The sequence below is a fragment of the Takifugu flavidus genome, chromosome 21 (assembly GCF_003711565.1).
Source record: "Takifugu flavidus isolate HTHZ2018 chromosome 21, ASM371156v2, whole genome shotgun sequence".
Taxonomy (NCBI): domain Eukaryota; kingdom Metazoa; phylum Chordata; class Actinopteri; order Tetraodontiformes; family Tetraodontidae; genus Takifugu; species Takifugu flavidus.
Genome location: NC_079540.1, coordinates 10,006,623 through 10,025,484, shown reverse-complemented (window position 1 = coordinate 10,025,484; position 18,862 = coordinate 10,006,623). Strand labels below are relative to the sequence as shown.

The following is an 18,862-nucleotide window of genomic DNA, read 5'->3' as shown; positions in this document are numbered from 1 at the left end:
TGAAGCGCCTGACCACTCCGCCTTGGGTAAACAGTGTCTGTGGTCATTAACACCGAGGTGATTACTCCACCTGCTTTTGTGTGAAGAGTCCTCCTCCAGCTGGTAAATCTGCCAGCCCTCGCTGGGTTGCATAAATATTTAATCCCACTCTTGGAGACGCCTGCAGTGAAAAGTCTGGGATGAGTAACTCGAGGCAGAACGCGTTTTTAGGCAAACTGTGATGCTGTGAGCTGACCTTGTTGCTTTCTGGCGTCGCTTTACACAGAGAGATCCATTTAAAGGGAAAGAGGCCACTTGATTCGGGCTGACAGCATCCCTGTGAGGTGTGACCAGGGTGCGAGCCCCTCGCAGCGTGGCAGGTTTGCCAGCTTTCCACGGCGGCCCGATGGCGACGGTCTGAGGTGGCAGGTTGGGATGAAGGTCGTTTCAGGCTGAAGCGACTAATTTGCTGTGTGAGGCAGAAGTCAAACCGAACTCCCGTCAGCGGAGGATGAAGAGGTGCTGCCTCCTGTGGTCGCGGAGGCCAACGTTCTCTGAGCCTTTCTGGGTTACACAAACACACATTTTACCTTGGTGCAAAGACAAAAAGCTGAAATATAAATGGAGACAATAGAGGGATTCAGTCCCAGCAGAGGCCTCGGTCCAAATATAACCGGCATTCTGGTCCCATGAAAATAGATGTTACAGTAGCCTTTTCCTGTCCTTGGACTATTTGTGAATAAAGCCTCCTTTTCCCTTTTTCCAGGCTGGGATGACTGGGATATGTGCCCTTCATGTAAATATCCCCCTGTGAGGTGGTTTCAGAACAAAGACGAGGCGTTTGGTGAGCTAGCCTGGCTCTGAGCTCCAGGTTGAGACATTCCCAGTGGGGCTAATCTATCAACATGTGATTTATAGGCTGCACAGAACTGGGGGGAAGAGATGGAGAAGTAGAAAAGTGGACTGAAAAAATGGAGGAACGGAGGAAAGAGGAGGAATTAGTGTAGAAAAGGTGATCACATTAATGTTACCTGAGGAGGAAGAATCATTATCATCAGTGTTGGTAAAAAAATATCATTACAAAATTCAATAGAACGCTCGGCGAACCTGAATGATTGAATGTGTGATATTTAACTGTTGGTGGACTCAATTGGTTTTAGCACTGCAACTGTTGCAGCTCATGAAAGACAACATGATCTATTAGCTTCCCTGCAGAGCTACTGACACAGTGCTTTTGAGCAAGGCTGATCTTTGGGTTTTTTGGGTGGGAATACCTGTTTTTGCTTAAGAATTAAAAAGAACCCAAATTTAAATTAGATTAAAATTCTTATCTGTGCCTGTTATTATTCACTTTCATCCATTTATCAGTGTGAAACAGCCTTATTTGTTCCCCTATTTTAAATAAAGTGCTTTCTTCTGAAAGGTTTAAGGCTTCAGCTGTCTGAGTTTTAAGAGTTGATCCTGTCATGTTGCGCTCAGCATGTTCCTCAGGTGCACCACAACGTCCCCACGCTGGTGTGGCTTCTCTTCTCCCACCCTGACGTCCTTCAATCCTCACCAGGGTGCAGACCACCACTGAGGTGACCCTGAATGATGACGAGGGGGGAGCTGTCACTTCCTGTCACTTCCTGTCAAGCCCAGATCCCTGTCAATAACTGTCCTCTCTATCGCTGCTTCCCAGATGGCAGCGGCCACCTCTGAGCCATCCCAGTCCTGTCAAAGGGTGGCGGCCAGTATGCAAACATACATGTGATGCGAACGCCGTGTCAAATCTCTCCGTAAGAAATTGCAGCATCGAGTGAAGAAGATGCAGGTGAATCGAACAAACCTGCCTTTGCTGCCCACTGCATCAGAGCTGTACATCAATTATGGCTCATTCTTATTATTTGAACAACAAAAGCGTTATTATTGAATCAACGGCGTAGAGTCGACATGCAACCGCGCTCCAAGAGCAGAGGTTTTCCATCAGTGCCTCACGTCATTAACCCCAATACCAGGGTCTTTTTCTGCAGGCCATTTGTTACTTTAACAAACAACTTACCTGATCCTGCCGCCACCATCCTTCCCCGCGCTCCACTTCACCTCATAAATATCTTGGACTGCACGTAAACACTCGAGTGAATCATCGGTGAGTGAATAAGGTTTTGGGGCTGATGAACTTTCAACTTTCCTTGACCTTGTTTTTGGTTGCGTTGTTGAAATTGGCTCCTCGGGGAACTCAACAACCCCCGAGCATGAATTAAATGCAGTTCCATAATATGAAGCAGTGGCATATAGAGGGATGCAGGGGAATTTTATTATTAATTGCATTGGAGTGTTTTGCATGTGTCAGCAAAATGTCTGTTGCCATTGTCTCATTACTGTGCAGCCACTTCAGCAACTTCCTGCAGATGCTGGCAGCTTCGCTTCTACTCTTTCACCAACCAAATGGTTCTCTCCATCTCCACATCCTGCTGCTATTCACAGTTTAAATGGAGAGAATGCCTTGGCTCAGTCTGTTGGTGGACTGGGTCAGATTTAGTGGATTTAGGATCCACTCCCCTCTTTTTTTATCCGCCTCATGAAACTAAGCGACCTTCTGCTCCATATGAAGCAGCTGTTTGAAGCTCTGTCTGGGAGGTTTCTGTGGGTTCCAGGAGCTTTAAATGTGTCCTCCCATCATTTTTCCTCATTTACTGAACTCTGAGATCATGTTAGAGCCTTTGCAGGTAAAGAAAAACACAAACAGTGTCCAAATAGTGACAGCAAGCATCCGTTATGATGTTGCTGCTAATGTTTGTGTGTTTTTTATGATGAATGTAGGAGAGAAGTAAAAAGAACATTTATTTATTTACCAAATGATTTCCTTATGGGCTTTTTATTGCTCATAGATGCATAAAAACCAACAAGGTCTGCTTCATTAACATTACAAACACATAAAGAAGAGTCTTCAAATAAGCATAAAACCAAGAAAGGAAGTGAGATCCTGATCCCAGAATGATTAAACAGCTTCTGTGTCTCTTATATCTCTTAAATCGCTGTGTGTTTTCTCTCTGAATCCATAATTCCGAGCTGATGCAGGTCCAACACGCTTCACGTTAGCTTCTTCGGCTCCTGAACAAAGACGTTGCTCCCATTGAAAAGACACCTGACAGCCTCAGAACTGATCAAAATCTAAATATGAAATAGCTACTTCCTTCGATCTGAGTCCAGTTTCTTCTCTTAGAATATCGAGCTGCTTGGTGAGAGGAGCTTTGATTTAAGTCCGTTGGTTTAAGAGTAGCCAAGAAATCAATGCACAGGAGTTAAAAACACATGTTGTGGTTGTCTTATGACCTGGTTACACATCACATATTTCAGTGTATTTTGTGAAAGGTTGAAAGAAAGGCTTGTGTGTTCTAACCAAGCTGTTGCGATGAGAGAAATGTAGACTCTCTTATTCCGCTGCCAGCAAGCATCGGTGTGTATTTGAGTGTGTTTTCATCGGTTTCTCTCTCTCAGGTCAATGTACTGTCAAACCTAAAATCAAGATGTTGTTACAGTCCCAACCAGATGAACCACGAATTCCAGTCGTGGTTCCTCACCAGCAGGTCGTTCTTTCCAAACACATCCTGAAGAAAGTGTGAAAACAACAATCCAGCCTGGATTATTTTAACCAACCCATATGATGGTGTCCTTTGAGTAGTATATGGTCTGAGTGGAATATGCCCTTGGTAATATATGGTCTAGCTCAGGCATGGGCAAACTAAGGCCCGGGGGCCACACGCGGCCCGTTAAACGTTTTAATCCGGCCCGCCAAACTTGAAAAATTAAATGAATAAACCTTGTTAATGTTAAATTTTCACTGCAATTCTGGTGTTTTCCCACTAGAAAAAAGACAGTCAGGAGGAGAGTGATGGTGATATCCTGAAGGATAACAGAACTTTCAGTGCTTTAAAATAGAAATGGTTATTCATTTTTTTTAAAAAGGCACATTTTATTCATTTGATTTTAAGTGTTTTAAGACTCATTCCAAAGTCAGATATTTTGTTGTAATGCTTCTCTTCATTTTCATTTGAAATTAAAGCACATGTTTTCTCCATATCCCAAGATGTGTATTTTTTCTCCAATGAGGTGAGGTTACCAAAGCACTCCATCCATCCATCTGCTCCTGGTCCGGCCCCTTTGTCAAATGTTAGAACCCATTGTGGCCCATGAATCAAAATGTTTGCCCACCCCTGGTCTAGCTGGTATATACTCTGTGCACATTTCAGCAGTGCTGGCTTGGACTGTTGCCTGCAGGTTGGCCACACAGAGAGAGGATGATATTGTGGTTCCAGTGTTGCCAGTAGTGGTTCCAGTAGTGGTTTGTGTGTCAACGTCAACCGTTAATAAATACTTGAATTTGCTAGTGAGAGAAAACATGAAGCTCCAGTTGATATTAAGGTAACGTTATGCTGCTGCATCAGCTCGCTTTAACACAGCGAGATCCTAAACAGTCACAACAATAACTGACCTAAATTAATTTTATGTTCAACTATCAACAGCCTTGTTAGTTTGACAAAGGTATAGTTATGTTTAGGCACAAAACATCTCTAAACTTAGCCACTGTTAGCTTTAAATTGTACAGAAATCCTGTGTTGGTGGGTTTTAATTGGGAGGCAACATCTGACCACCTGCATGAAAGTAAATCAGGTAACAGTTACAGTTTTGTATTTTGTGCAGTTAATTAATTCTTTCTTTCAGTCATTTCATACAAAAACGGCATTTTCCACTTTGTCGTGAAGAAATCAGATTCAGCGTGCCCAGATGATGCTTTGTGGACCCCCCCAGCAGGATTCCATACAGAGTTCTCTCTTCCCTCCAACATCACATCCAGGCACTTTCTTTCCTAATGATGTGCCATAAATGCTTACGCTCCTGTTTTCAAGGTGCACACAGCGTCTCCCGTCTTCACCTTGCCCCATGCCATCTCCTTATCCCAGGGCACCCCTTCATCCTGTTCCCAACCTCCTGACTCCACCTATCCTGACCTTTTCCGGGTGAAATCCGAGCAGGTTTAATTGGCTGATATCAATTAAATGGTGAGAGCAACAGAACTCACAGGGGAGAGTGAGTGGAGTTTGCTCCAGCTAGTTATCTCTGCTTCTTCCTCGGACTCTGAGACCCTTCCCCATACGTCGAGTCAATGCCTTATTCTCCCCCACTTCAGCCAAATCTCTCCTTTCATTACGCAGCCATCTCTTTCTCTCTTCACTTCTCTCTCTTCCCCCATCTCACTTCCCTTATCCATTCCTGCCGCCACTTTTAAATAGATCCCTGCGGCAGTGACTGAGCCAGACACGGCCTCCATCATGGGACCAAGAGGAGGCTAATGCCTTTTTAATGAGGCCTCGGCCACAGTGTGACACACTGAAGTGGTAGGAATCGGCGGCTGGTGAGCCCTCGGTCCAGGGTATTTATCACCTAAAGCCCTCTGATCCACTGTGCCTGTGGGAGAGCCGTGGACACAGGCAGAGGTTGAGGGGGAAAGAAAGTTAGTGAGAAACACGACAGGGAACATGTGAAAAAAAGATGGAATTGCAAAGGGAAGTGAGGCAAATATGGGGACAAAAAACAACATTTTTGTTTCATACTAATTAATGTTTTTCTATACATAGAGCTGCATCAGAGACCGGAGAGTGAGAACCCACATTATTATATTCCTACTTCATCCAATATTAATGCCCACCGGGCCCTGTATTCTAATATGAGTTCTAGAGAAATGGCCGTAAGTGGCTGAATAGCAAAGTCATAACAAAAGAAAAACCACCAATTTCATTAATACCACCAGTGATTGGAAGTAATGGTGAGTATAAAAGAACCTCTGAATATGAAGTGCACATATACGGCCTTAAAGTCCATTGAGACTCCATCAGAGTGCTCACTTATGACTTGAAGGACCAGCTGTTATTGACCCGCACCACATAAAACAAGTGCGAGGCACGACGGGATGACGGGACTCTCCCATTTCCCACCTCGCTTCAGTGCACGGCGCTCTGACAAATTCGCTCACGCAGCCAGATGATAGAATATGAGGGTCACTGTAGGTTAAAAACGGGGTGAAAATTTCAAAGCAGAAGGAGCGAAAAGAGGGACAAGTGTGTGCGAGCAGGGGTAGAGACACACTTATGTGGTATTCTCGTACAGATTATTAGCAACACTGTGACTGACCACAAAATGTTGAGAATTTCCCTTATTCTGAGGACACTCTGCTGTCTGGACGTTATTTATTGGGAATAATAATTCAGGTTCATGGTTGTCAGGTTAGCTGGACGGACTCACTGAAGCAAATGAACTGGAAATGTGTCCAGTTTCGGCTTCATTATGACCACAATCTTGTCATTTACATCAGCGTTGAGAGCTGTGATGAATGTTGGGCTCCTTTAGCTGCAGCAGAGGTTGATGCCGGGTGATGCCACCAGAGAAGAGCTGCACTGACGTCCTTGGACATCATGCAAAATGAAACATAGGAGGGATTTTCCTGGACCGACGCTGGCTGAGCTGACAGACAGGCGGAGTATTGGTTACCAGATCAGCTGATGATGGCCTTCAGTTCTCCGCTGTAAGAGTTTGTTCCAGATGTCATAAATGTTGCATGAGTATGTGGAAGAGGAGAGGCGTCACAGGAGGAGGAGAACAAGTAAAGATTAATGGCCAGGAAAGGAAGCATAAAAGCAAGCTGCGTGAATTTAACGTCCTTTAATCTGATTTGTGTGCAGACATGGTTGGTCTGGTTCTTATTCTGGGATTAAAAGATGATCCCCACTTTGAGGAATTACTGAAATATTTAAAAACATCCCAGATATTTAATTTTCTTGGGGGCTGCTGCTCTAATCAGTGTGAAAGATGGAGCAGGCTCACTCCCTGTGTGTGTGTGTGTGTGTGTGTGTGTGTGTGTGTGTGTGTGTGTGTGATTAAAGTAATCATCTGCCTTCCATGACCATATATACTGCCTGCTGTAGGTTTAATCATCAATAAGTTCTGCTTGTAAATTAAAACAAAGCTATTTACATTCATTTATAATTCCGAGCAGCTCTGTAATTTAAGCGTGGACGGAATCAATTTATCACAATTTGTTCAGGTGCTCATCCTCCGTTAATGGTTAGTCGTTTATCTTCTTCACAGAACTGAGACGTCGGAGGTTGACGAAAGTATGAGTGGACCACCATCTTCTTCTCGAAGCGTGTAAAACATTTCCTTCATTACTTATTTTTCTTCTCTAACTGCTTGCATCACCAGTTATTATAAATTCTTGGATATTAAAGATAAAACTCACATTCGGTAGTTGAAAATCTGGCCTTTTTTTGTGTCAGGTGTGAAGTGGGACAGTGATGAATCAGCAGCTTCGCTGTCATTAATCAGATCTGCGGGTGCCTCTCTGGGTCGGCCCCCCCGCTCTGAAGACCCTCCAGAGGGGCCCCGGGAGGAGGAGACAGACCTTGTAACCCCTCTCTCTTTCCTCTCCCACCATCCTCATGCTGACGTCTTCGTCCCTGTGGTGACAAGACTCCTCCTCATTGCTGATGGATAAAGAAGGTAATCAAGAAAAAAGGTGATGAAATATAGAAATGAACGGAAACAAAGTAGGAGGGTTCAGGATATTTACAGGAAGATAAAGAGATAGAAGAAGCATGGAGAGAGGTGGGTGCTGCTCTCTTTATAATCACCCCCCCACCCTGCTGGTTGGTCTTTAACAAGGCGTCTGTCCTTGGGAGATTTCTCTCATCATCAATCAGCAGCAGTCAGGAGTCACGCAGGGTAGAGAGAGATGGAGAGATGGAACTGATGGAGGGAGAGGAAGGAGGGAGGAAGGTGAAATTAATTTAATTAAGAGGCGGAGGCGGCAGTCACACATTCCAGGAAGTTCTGGCTTTTCCAACCCACATCTTACAGGAAGAGCAGAACAAGTTATCAGGTTGTTCTCAGAAAAGATTTCCAATATGCACAGAAGGAGGAGTGCAGCAGGCTCACAGCTGCAGCGGCGAGGCCAGATTGGGAGGAAGAATCTTTATCGTCTATTGAAACAGATAAAGAGCAGAATCCATTTCATCTGTGTTAATAGATGGAATCGCAGTTTACATTTCATTTTCTTTTGTTGTCTGGAAATGGATCACAGTGACATGAGGCCAACCTGGTTATTCCAGACCCCCCCTCACATTGCACATTATAAAAACACAAAGCTCTGCGCAAACAATTGAATAAAACAAACAATATCACTTAGTTTTTAGGATAGACATCAAGTCACCAAACTGTAGGGTCACCAAGCAACAGCTGACATCACCATGGAAACACAAATAAGCGACTAGTGATAGTTCAGACCTGTAGATGACATAAGAGATGAAACAGGGAAGCAGTCTGTTCCAGGGGTCCTTGAGGAGGTTTCTGGCTGTTCCGGAGCACGGGGAGTTATAAAGCTCATCCAGGAAGACCAAACCGGATGGTTCTCTGGGGGTTTCTAAAGGCTCCCTACTGAGGTCCACCATCAACTGCTTGTGGTGGTGTTGTGACCCTGTATGGAGACTCAACAGCTCCAGCATCGAGTCCTGCGGACACCCTCCCTCACCCCGTTAACGGTGGTCGGGGCTCAGATGTAGCCAGCGTGGAGGCAAAGTTAAACAAAAAACCATCTGCTCAACCTTGTTTTGCTGTGGCTACATGTGGTCAGTGTCTCCTATTTTACTGGCCAACATTTCAATCAGGCTGAGTCTGTCAATCAGACACGCCGTAGGAGACGCAGCAGCACACCAACGCAGCAGTCGTGCATGCAGCTCTGCGCTCGGCCACATCAATCTCAATCCCCCTGTCCTGACTGACAACTTTAGAATTACCACCAGAAGCTGAGGGCAGATTTCTTTCTCTCCCATCTCTCTCTATTTGTGTGTGTGTGTGTGTGTGTGGAGGTGGTATCCTGTTGGGATGTACCTGGATGTTTGTGATGAGTGTTCTCTGCCAAGAACAATAAAAGTAGAAGACCCAGTGATGATGCAATCAAAAGCTGTGATTCCTTTTGCCTCTTGGGTGCATCCAGAACATTTCGTCCGGTCCTTATTTGTTCTTGGAACTCTGTCTTGTTCATTTCTGCCCCTTTTAGCTGAAGATGAAACATGAAAGTCTCCTGCTGACACGGATGGTAAAGCTCTCGTGTGCAGACCTTTAGTGGACCTTGAGTGTGTGTTTCTGCACATATGACTGAAAATATACATGAAATATCATTTTCAGTCGGAGGTGTGATAAGACTGGATGGTGCAGTGATGAACACACACAATCACAAGCTGGAGTTATTTTCTCTTCTCCTCTGTCGATGAAAGGGAGCCGAACATCCTCATCATTGCTGGTTTCAGCTCAGTTTATTGCTCGCCAGGCTGTCCAGACTTGCATTAAGCTGCGCTGTTTTTCTGTGAGAGCAGGCTGGTGTCTGAATCACGCTCCGAGGAGGCGTGCACGTGCTCCTGAAAGCCAGGATGAAGCTGTACTGGAGTCATTGATACACTAACAAAAATGTATCTATTGAAAAGCACACACTGATATAGACATTTCTATGCTTGCTTTCCATACCACACACACACACACACACACACACCACACACACACACACACACACACACACACACACACACACACACGCTCACACACTGATGCAAGTGCTGCCCACACTGGTAGCCACGAGCAGAACTACTGATGAAACTTGGTGCCAACTCTGGAGCGTTTCTCCATCTTCAGGCTGGCTGAGTGGCGCCGACAGGAGCAGGAGTCTGCGCAGCGGTGGTGGTCCACTCTCACCACAGCTGGCTCAACTTCTGGGCTGATTACACTCCGGGAGACGGTGCTAAAAATAACGTCCGTTTCTTGCTAACTCCCCTCTGTCTGCAGAGGGAATCCAGTTGCACGGAGAATGTTCTGGTGCGGTTCTGAAACAGGATGTTGGTGGTTCAAGAAGTCTTGGGTTCTTACAGGTGTGGGATGGCTTTGGTGCTGCATGGAGTCCAGAGGAAACAGAATTTGATTGTATAACCTGCGTCTGAGTAGGGCCAAATGCTATTTGGGTGTATTTATAGTTTTGTGTTTGTTTGTGGTTGTGATCATCTGAGCTATTTGACGGGCAATATTGATGAAATGTGCTTTCACTTCGCGCCTGCATTCACTCTCAGTTATTATTTTCTGACTACACAATGAAACCTCCCAGCTGCCTGTCACAATAGATGCAATCATAAAAGCATCATTTCTGCAGTTTGCCCCTTTTTAAGGCTTAAAGCTTTGCTGCTTTATAGTATTTTACCCTCACTTCCATCACCAAACATCATTTTATTTCAACAACACACTCCATTTAACAGGAGTCATCAGAAACAGTTGTGTGGCTGCAGGTAAAATAAAAAGCCTGCAGTTTAAGGAGGTGCTCAGCATTCCAGGAACACTATTGCACTCCTTTATTTATGTGTGTTTGCTGGCGTGGTTTTCACCTCTCTAAAGAAAGAAGAGATGTTTGAGGGCGTTGATTTGGGTAAAACATGCACACTTTGACTCTCGATTAGCTTATTTACAGCTTTCTGTCCTTTAATTCATCTAGAGCATCTGTGTTTCCTTCTCTTCCACGGTGATTTTGGATGGTAAATGTGACTAATTCAATTTAATTCATCTTTATTTAAACAGCATCTGTTACAATCACTCGCAGCCACAAAACAAGGAAGTGACTTTGTTGACATCTGAGGATTTGCATAAAGAATTACAAAGGTTGCACCCCCCCACAACATATAGGATTGCATGGTTGGGTTAGCATTGTAGCGATCATGACAAGGTCTCATGTACACCACCATAATGCACATAAAGGTTTTGACACTGACACACAACGCGATGATTTTTGTGCGTTTCCTCCACGCTTGGCCAAGTTGTGTGTCCATGTCTAACTCTCCTCTCCACCAGCTTTAAAGGCATCTGAATCGATCGTGTGAGTCCTGCTGTTGATTCCTGGTGATTGATGGCGTAGAGGTGATTTATTAGTCATGTCCTAAGAGCAGGCAGCAGGGAGAAAGCTCTTTTTTCCCTGTCTTTTGTGGACCTGGCTGTTGTTTTTCATTCTGTTCGCTCCATCTCCCTCTCTCCTTCCATCCCTTCCGTGCTCTGTTATTGTCACCCTGCAGTTTTCTTTTAGACCTGGCTGTGAAGCTGAGTTGTGGTGGGCAACCCAACATCTTAGGTCTTTTACTCAGAAAATGACTAAAGCTGCCTCAGTCAGTCCTGCAGCAGCTCTCAGAGGGGTTTCTGTCTCACACTCTCCAGTGGCGTAATAACTTGCTAATTACATGATTCTATATGTTACCATGGGGATAAATGGCTCTATACTGGTCAAGTTTCAGAAGTGGCAGAAGTCAAGAGGGATGAAGAGTGAGTGAGCGACAGCTCTTGTATCGGAAAGCTCCTTGAAATGCTGTTCTAGCTGGAGAAGGTTGGACGTTTGAGACATGAGACAGCTTTCAGGGTCCACATAGCAGACTCTTTCTGACTTAATCAGATTATATGAAAATGTATTCTGATCATGCTCCATTTTCTATGAATTGACTTTTCCCATGAACTTATATACTCTGTAAGCCAGTCAGCTGATGTTGGGCTGCTTTTTACACAATTTAATGTTAAACTATAAGCTTAGTTTTCACAATATATCAGCAAATAGAAAACAGATTTGGTGTTTTATATGAAGTTTCATAGTCTTGTCTCTAATGCCAACTTATGCACACAAAGAGCAGAAGCAAAATCTCTTAATTATGAATTCATTACCACCATATTTGATGCAGATGCAGATGAATATTTATGCTGTTGATGTAGGATGTTATGATTCAAAGGAAAGCTGTGGTCCAAATGGAAGCTGGCTGTCTGAATGTGCAAAACCTGCCATTCCCGTCAATCTTCTAAACGGACTCATTTATACTGTAAATGATCGGAGTGTGTTACTCCTTTCCTCAGCTGAATGTGTGAGTGTTCACCTTTAAGATGTGTTTGGTGTATGTTGTGTGTATTGAAGCTACAGGCCTCACACAGAGACATCTCCTTCCTCATTACAGATGAAACAGAAATATTTTCCCCTCCCAATGAAAATAATATTCACCATGAGCTCAACGATCCAGTTCACTCCTGATACATTTTGGAGAGCTGTGGTTTGATATTGGCTCATTTGAGTGTGATGAGACATTATGTGGAATGATGTGATGTGATTCAACAGAGCATACAACACTTCCATTTTAAATCTGTTTGGTAGCAAGAAGAAAGATCCTGTAAACAATAAATCAGCACGGTGCACCTAAGCGAGAGAAACATTCAAATGGGCTCTGTCGGATTGCATTTGCAAAATAATTTATTATGATGTGGCGATGTTTCTCAGCAGATAAAAGAAAGTCTTTTCTTATTTCAACTTTTTCCATATATCACAATAAACAAATCTTTCAAAGGGAAAGCAAATATGTAATGAATAACTGTTTGTGGCTTCAGAGCACCTGTGTTTTCCTCATAAGCAACATGATTACTGCTGTAAAGAGGCCAGTTCTCCACACCGCCGGAACAAAGCATTGAAGAGGAAGTGGCGCCCATCACGGCCTTCACGTAACCTGCTGCTCGCTGCGCCTGGACGAGGACTCACTTCTCTTCATATTGTAAAAGGTAGTGATGGGTCAGATTAGGACAAGCCAGCACAAATGTAATGTTTAGTTAGAAGGCCCACATAGAGTCGTGGTGGACGGGTTTAGTTAGAAGACAGAGCTACAAAATGTCTTGGTTAGACTGGGACGGACAGGACTAATAGTAATAGTAATAATAGAGATAAATAAGACCTTATTTTACTGATCTTTTATAACATCAACAACATTAACATCCAAGAATAATAAAGCAAAAATAACTGTGTATGCACCACAGCCCTTCACTGACTCCTTGGTGTGTCAGAACTCCTTCTTTTAAAGCCTAAGCCCCGCCCACTGGACCGTACCAACATTAATTGAATGTTTAATCCAACCAAACTGGTCATTCCCGTGACTAAACATAATTAAGGCAACTATGAGAAAAACATCTATATGTAGTTAAAGAGACATGACATTATCCAAAGATTCCCCGCACTAACCAAAGAAGGTATTTACACCAAACCGCACTGATACAGTAGGAGGGACTGAGCACGTCTCCACCCTCAGACAGACCATAATAGGCAGCCTGACGCCTCACTGGGGTCCTTCCCCACTGCCCAGAACCAGCAAGGAAGCTCTGTTAGCAGAAACAATGAAAGACAAACATTTTGAAGTACCCTGGTCGGGAAAAGTAAAATAATACATGTTTAAAGTTAAATAAATGATCAATCCCAAATTCAATCAAATGTTGTGTGACTTGATTGTAGCGGTATCAGAATAAATAGCACCGGAAACCTACTAGATGTAAAATGTAGTCCCACCAAATGCCACCTGGCTGGTGTGTGTTGTTGGTGATGCCACAGCAGTGGCAGGGGGGACTGCCGTAGTTAGGAATAAAAATTATAAATATAAATTGACCTGATATATGAAGATGGGTCTTGCATTTGACCACGTAAAGGTTAGTTTGCATTTCAAGTCGACATCGACAAGTCCTCCAAAACTGAGGCTGCAGAGGAACAAGGGCCAAAAAAGACAAAAGACGGGTTCAATACAAGAACCAGGGAGGGAGCCGTAAGACACCAGAGGATTTAAGCTGGCTTTATCCAGGTGTAGCTCCACCGCCATCCCGGGCCCATTTCCCCGGGCCGCTGTCGGCTGATTATTGATGTCCAGCATCAGGGACTCAGGGGACACGCAGAAGGTCCATTTACACACATGTTGCAGAGATGTTTAATCTCACAACAATAAGGGAGAAAAGCTGCTGTAGTAAAGCTCCTGCCTCAGATCTGTCAGGATGAATCCTATCCTATCCTAAACACACTCCTCCTCCTCCTCCTCCTCCTCCTCCTCTCCTCCTCCTCCTCCTCCTCCTCCTCCTCCTCCTCGTCTTTATGGACATGAGATGATTTTGCACCTCTGTTTGCTCCTTCTCTTCCCCCACCTCCTCCTTTGTAGCCACATGCAAGATGTTTTGTGATCCCTCTGTGGGTCTACATGCTTATTCTGAGGATCACACATATTCCAGGAAACCAGTATTGTATGAAACTAATAAAATCTCCAAAATATGTTCAGAAAAGCTTTAAAAGATTCATCTTTCATTCTACATGAATGAAAATTCAAATGAAAAAGTCAAACAGCAGCAAGAGTGTGACTTTAAGGCAAATATGTTCTTTTAATTCCTTCAGAATGAAAAAGAATCTCCTGAAGAAACACAAACAAGTCACACGTCTGTAAAGCAGAGTTCAGCATCAAGGTGATTCTTCCTGCTTCATCAAAAATGCTGCTATAACATGTTTTCACTTCTTTCATTTGATATTCCAAAGGAAAAAAGGGCTTTATCTGTAGCTAAAAAGCATATTTGATGCTCCATCTTACAGACAGTTATGAACCCTGTTTATATCCACAAACAGTGACTAAGGGGTTGGACTGTAAATGGATGTATGACATTTTATTACTGACATCTCAGCTTCTCTGCAGCACATTGTTTAGGAGGTTTATGAGAAAGGTTATGGAACAGAAGTAGGAGTGAAAAAAAGACAATTCTACCCTGAATTCTGATGAAAGTACGTTTACCTTTGCTTCCTCTGCTGCCACCCTTCAATTCTCTCCTAATATGAATATTTCATCTCATTCTTTCATTATTCCATTCTTCATTATCCCCATTTGCCTCTCAGCTGCATGCCTTCATTGTCATGCTCCCTCACTGCTGCACCGCGGTGCCTCGTCCTCCTGCTCCTTTGCCTTGGTAATGTATGTTCTCGTGTCCCTGATCCACTTCAGCAGCCCCCCTCTTTGTTTCATTTTCACCTGTCAGTCAGAATGAAAATAAAATCACCTCAGTCGTCACTTGGCAGAAGTAAAAAACCTTGAGAGCCTCACCTGTCAGAGCTGTTTGTGCTATCATGAGGCTGAATCTATGAGCTGATGACTCCACGCACCGCAGTACAAGCACGGGGCACGATTATCGCTCTACAGTGGCAAGAAAGCTGTTTTTCTCTTCTCTTCCAGTCTAAAGTAAATTGGATCTATGGTTGATATTTCTCTGTGGAAAGGAAAATGCCTCATGTCTCTAAGAACTAAACATTCACAGTAACAGAGTATAGAGATTACAAGCTGTCTGTGACCTTTTTGACCCCTTTATGGGTGTAATTTGTATAATGGCCTATAGGGGGAACTATATCACTGTATCACAACAAAGCACGGCCTGGCACGGAAACACACACACACACACACACACACACACACACACACACACACACACACACACACACACACACCACACACACACACACACACACACACAGGCCATGTGATGAACAAATGATGAGAGTTGGGCCAGAGAGCGATGAGCAAAGGGAGAGCTTGGCTCACTGGCAGATGACTCAAAGATCATTCATCCCCCCAAAAATAGCTCTCCAGCTACAAAACCTTTCTGCAGCTTTCTGCAAGCATTTAGGCTTAACGAAGAAGCAGTGACCCCAGCTCCTCACATCCACACAGTGCATCTATTTATTTGTACCGTCAATTGTAAGCTAGGCTGTATGCATGACTTCAGTGGTGTTCTGCACATGCACGTTGTGTGTGCATGTGTGAGTTCTTGTATGTGCTATTGAGGAACAATATGTACACTTCATCTGCAATGACAACATTGGGCTGGTCCTCACTTTGCAGATGGCAGTTCGAAGGGTTAAGACCTTATTTAAGGGTAGATTTGGGTTGAGGTTAAAGTTAGGCTTAAGTATTGATGGGTAGCGATAGTGTGATGGGCTGGGGATCGTAATACGCCTGGGAAAGTCCTCACAAAGATAAAAGTGCAGGTGTGTGGGTCTGTGTGTGAATGAGAGCCCTTCCTGTAAAAATGTCCTGTTTAATAGTGTTCAAAGCTGTCCTTGACTTCCATTATCTCATACAGTTGTCAGATGCATCTCATCAAAAGGGAAGCAAATCTGACCCCCTACTCAGAAATGTGCAAAAATAAAGTCCTTCTAAAAATGAATTTCCTGCATTTTTGGTTTGCCTCTATCACATTTTGTTTCACTCTCGTTCCAATAATCTTTAAAACAATCATAAATATAACATTTTCGATACTTCATATAGGTGACCAGAAAAAAGATACTAGTGTGGTTTGTAATGATTTATGATGTTACATTTCTTCCATTATGAAGTCGCTCAGCTGCATTCCTCCAGCTCTGCTGACATCGACATTAGATCATTAAAGAGAATCTTTTAATATATTTTTAAAAAGCATTCTTTTGTCCCAGGTGAAAGAGCAGGTACATTTTGTCTTTTGAGCAGTGTCAATTTTGCACTGTGCTCGTAAACACTCAGTTTAATTTGACTGGGGACTCGGCGTGGCACGTATTAAATCACTTTCCTCTGCATAAGCATTTATTCCGGAAGGGCAGAGAGAGCAGCCAGTTAGAATAATGGGAATTTATATTGTACATTTGCTTCCCAACATGGTTGCAGAGCCGATAGCTGGCACAAAACCTTCTCGAAACTCTACTGCACCTTTGTTGCGTCGCACAACTCATCTAAATCATCTCGCAGACAGTTGTCAGTACGTTTACATGCACAGTTTAATCCAGCTATAACAAGAATTTCACTTTGGCCTCTCATTGGATATTGTTCCCGGTTTACATGGAATAGAGCTAACTAAATAAATGACAGGAAGATGTCCTCCTCCTAACCACTAGGGGGCAATATACACGTCAGTGGGTTAATATGGCCCCCTTTCTGGTTGACATATTGCGTAATGAACAACTGCAATCAGTGTTTTACCCAGTAGAGTGTTTTATCCAGTAGAGTGTGTGTTTTACCTAGTAGAGTGTGTGTTTTACCCAGTAGAGTGTGACGGCTGTGTGAGTGTGTGTCTGTCTGGAAGTGTATCTTTGTGCTCTCTGTGGTCTGCAGAGAGAAGACAAATGGTTGGAAAGTCAGTGGGAGTGGCCTCGGCAGGCTCCACCTCCATTTAGACCCAGTCAGGACTGTTATTGCAGGAGCAAGACGAGCTGTTCTGCTGGATTCCCTGCTGTGATGAAGGGATCAAACATAGTAACACTCAGACCTCCTCCAGGTGGGAGCGCGTTAGCATCCAACTGCATGAACCTTGTCTGGGATCAGGATGAGAGGTGTGCGTACTGTATTTTGACTCCTCCAGAGCTTCGACCAGACCTGATGTTCCAGTGCAGACTACTCCAGGCTGTGCAAAGCTTGTTATTCTGTCCCATCATATTAATATTGTCCGGTTCCTGCGTGACATGGCCACTGACCTTTGAGACCTCAAGCATATTGAAGCTGGTAACTGGATATTTTCTTGAATGTCATGGTTCCTGCTGAGACTCCTGCTGTTGTTTCTGTCTTCTCGTGGGTCCGACAAAAGGATGGACAGTGGATCCAAAGCTGCCAAACGATGTGGCAGCACCTCCCCGGGACCACGGAGCAACATCTGCTCGTTCCAATAACCACCTCATCTCATTGACTGGAAGCACCAGAAGTGCTGTGAAATCAGCTCCTGTGGAGCAAATTTGCCATGAAAAACAAATGTGATAAATGATAAAAGAAAAAGAAAAGAACTGTTGCAGGTTTGTAGTTCATCATGACTGAGTCTAATTAATATTTGCCTCCACACTGAAGGTTTTGTGTGACATGTTTTATTAACTCAATCAGATGTAAAGGAGAGCCTATAGCTCAGTAACGTGCTGTTTCCACTTCTGTGGCTCCTTTCACGCATCTTTAGATCCCACATCATTCAGCCCAGTTCACTGCAGAATTTATACAGAAAGCTTTTGTTTTCCTCACGTGGTGCCTTCTCATCTACCTGTTTTTCATACTCACACTCTTGTGCAAACACGCACGTGTGCAGGCGCAGGTACACACCCTGCAACGCCGTTAATATCGTTGCGTTGTCTTTGGTTTACCTATGGAATTTTCATTCCCCACATTTATGTTAGAGACTAAAGGTTTTTTTTAACAGTACGACTGTTCGACGCCTGATGTTGGATCATCACGTGGAGGGTCTCTAACAGACACAAAATGTCTTAAGATTTAGAAAGTCCCTATATATGTACCTGCTTTAGATGATACCCCATAATTAGAAGAGCCCGTTCTACATATGACCATTAGTCTGTCTAGAATAATAAAAGTAACTACAGAATTACTGACTATCAGCTTTCTCAAAGAGGAAGGTTTTGAGACTAATCTTGGACTAATAATGGAGTCGTACCTGCACAGGGAGCTGGTTCCACAGCTGGGGGGCTGGTAGCTAAATGCTAACGAGATGCCATCCAGAGTAATAATGTAATGTAATGTAATCTAATCTATCCCTGAGAGTTTTAGGACTAAAAACAATGACCTCAGTTTTGTCTGAAGTAAGAAGAAGGAAATTTGAGGTCATCCAAGACTTTATATCTGTTCCTGAATAATATTTCCAAAGGAAGGCAGGTAGAGTGAAAAGGATTAGTCCAAGTATAGAACTGTGTGGAACTCCATGAATTACTGTTAGGATTCAGTTGTCTGTGTTTTTTTCCTGTGTTTTTCCCTTCCTCACCTGTTCCCAGGTGGGTTAGGGTTAGCGTTGGGGCTGACCTCAATGCTGAGGCACCTTTTTCCTCACCTGCAGCTCATCCTGACTGATTTGGTCTGCAGCTTTAACGAGCGGCCTCTTTCACCACTTGTTGTGGAGCCCACTGCGGTAGCACTTGGCTTCCTTCTTGAAACAGTTGGAAAAGGTTGGACTACTCCTTGTCTGCTTTTGGAAGTTTTCCTGCCTCACCCTGGTGGTC

The 18,862-nt window shown here is 43.8% G+C and overlaps 1 long non-coding RNA gene across 1 annotated transcript; it reads right to left on the bottom strand.

Moving 5' to 3' along the window:
- Positions 1–14,230: 14,230 nt before the first annotated feature.
- LOC130518287 (uncharacterized) lies at positions 14,231–18,388 on the bottom strand. The gene is made up of 4 exons (XR_008947981.1): positions 18,304–18,388; positions 17,351–17,592; positions 14,958–15,120; positions 14,231–14,885 (listed from the first exon to the last, which is right to left on the bottom strand). It is a non-coding gene; the product is annotated as an uncharacterized LOC130518287 (long non-coding RNA).
- Positions 18,389–18,862: the final 474 nt, after the last annotated feature.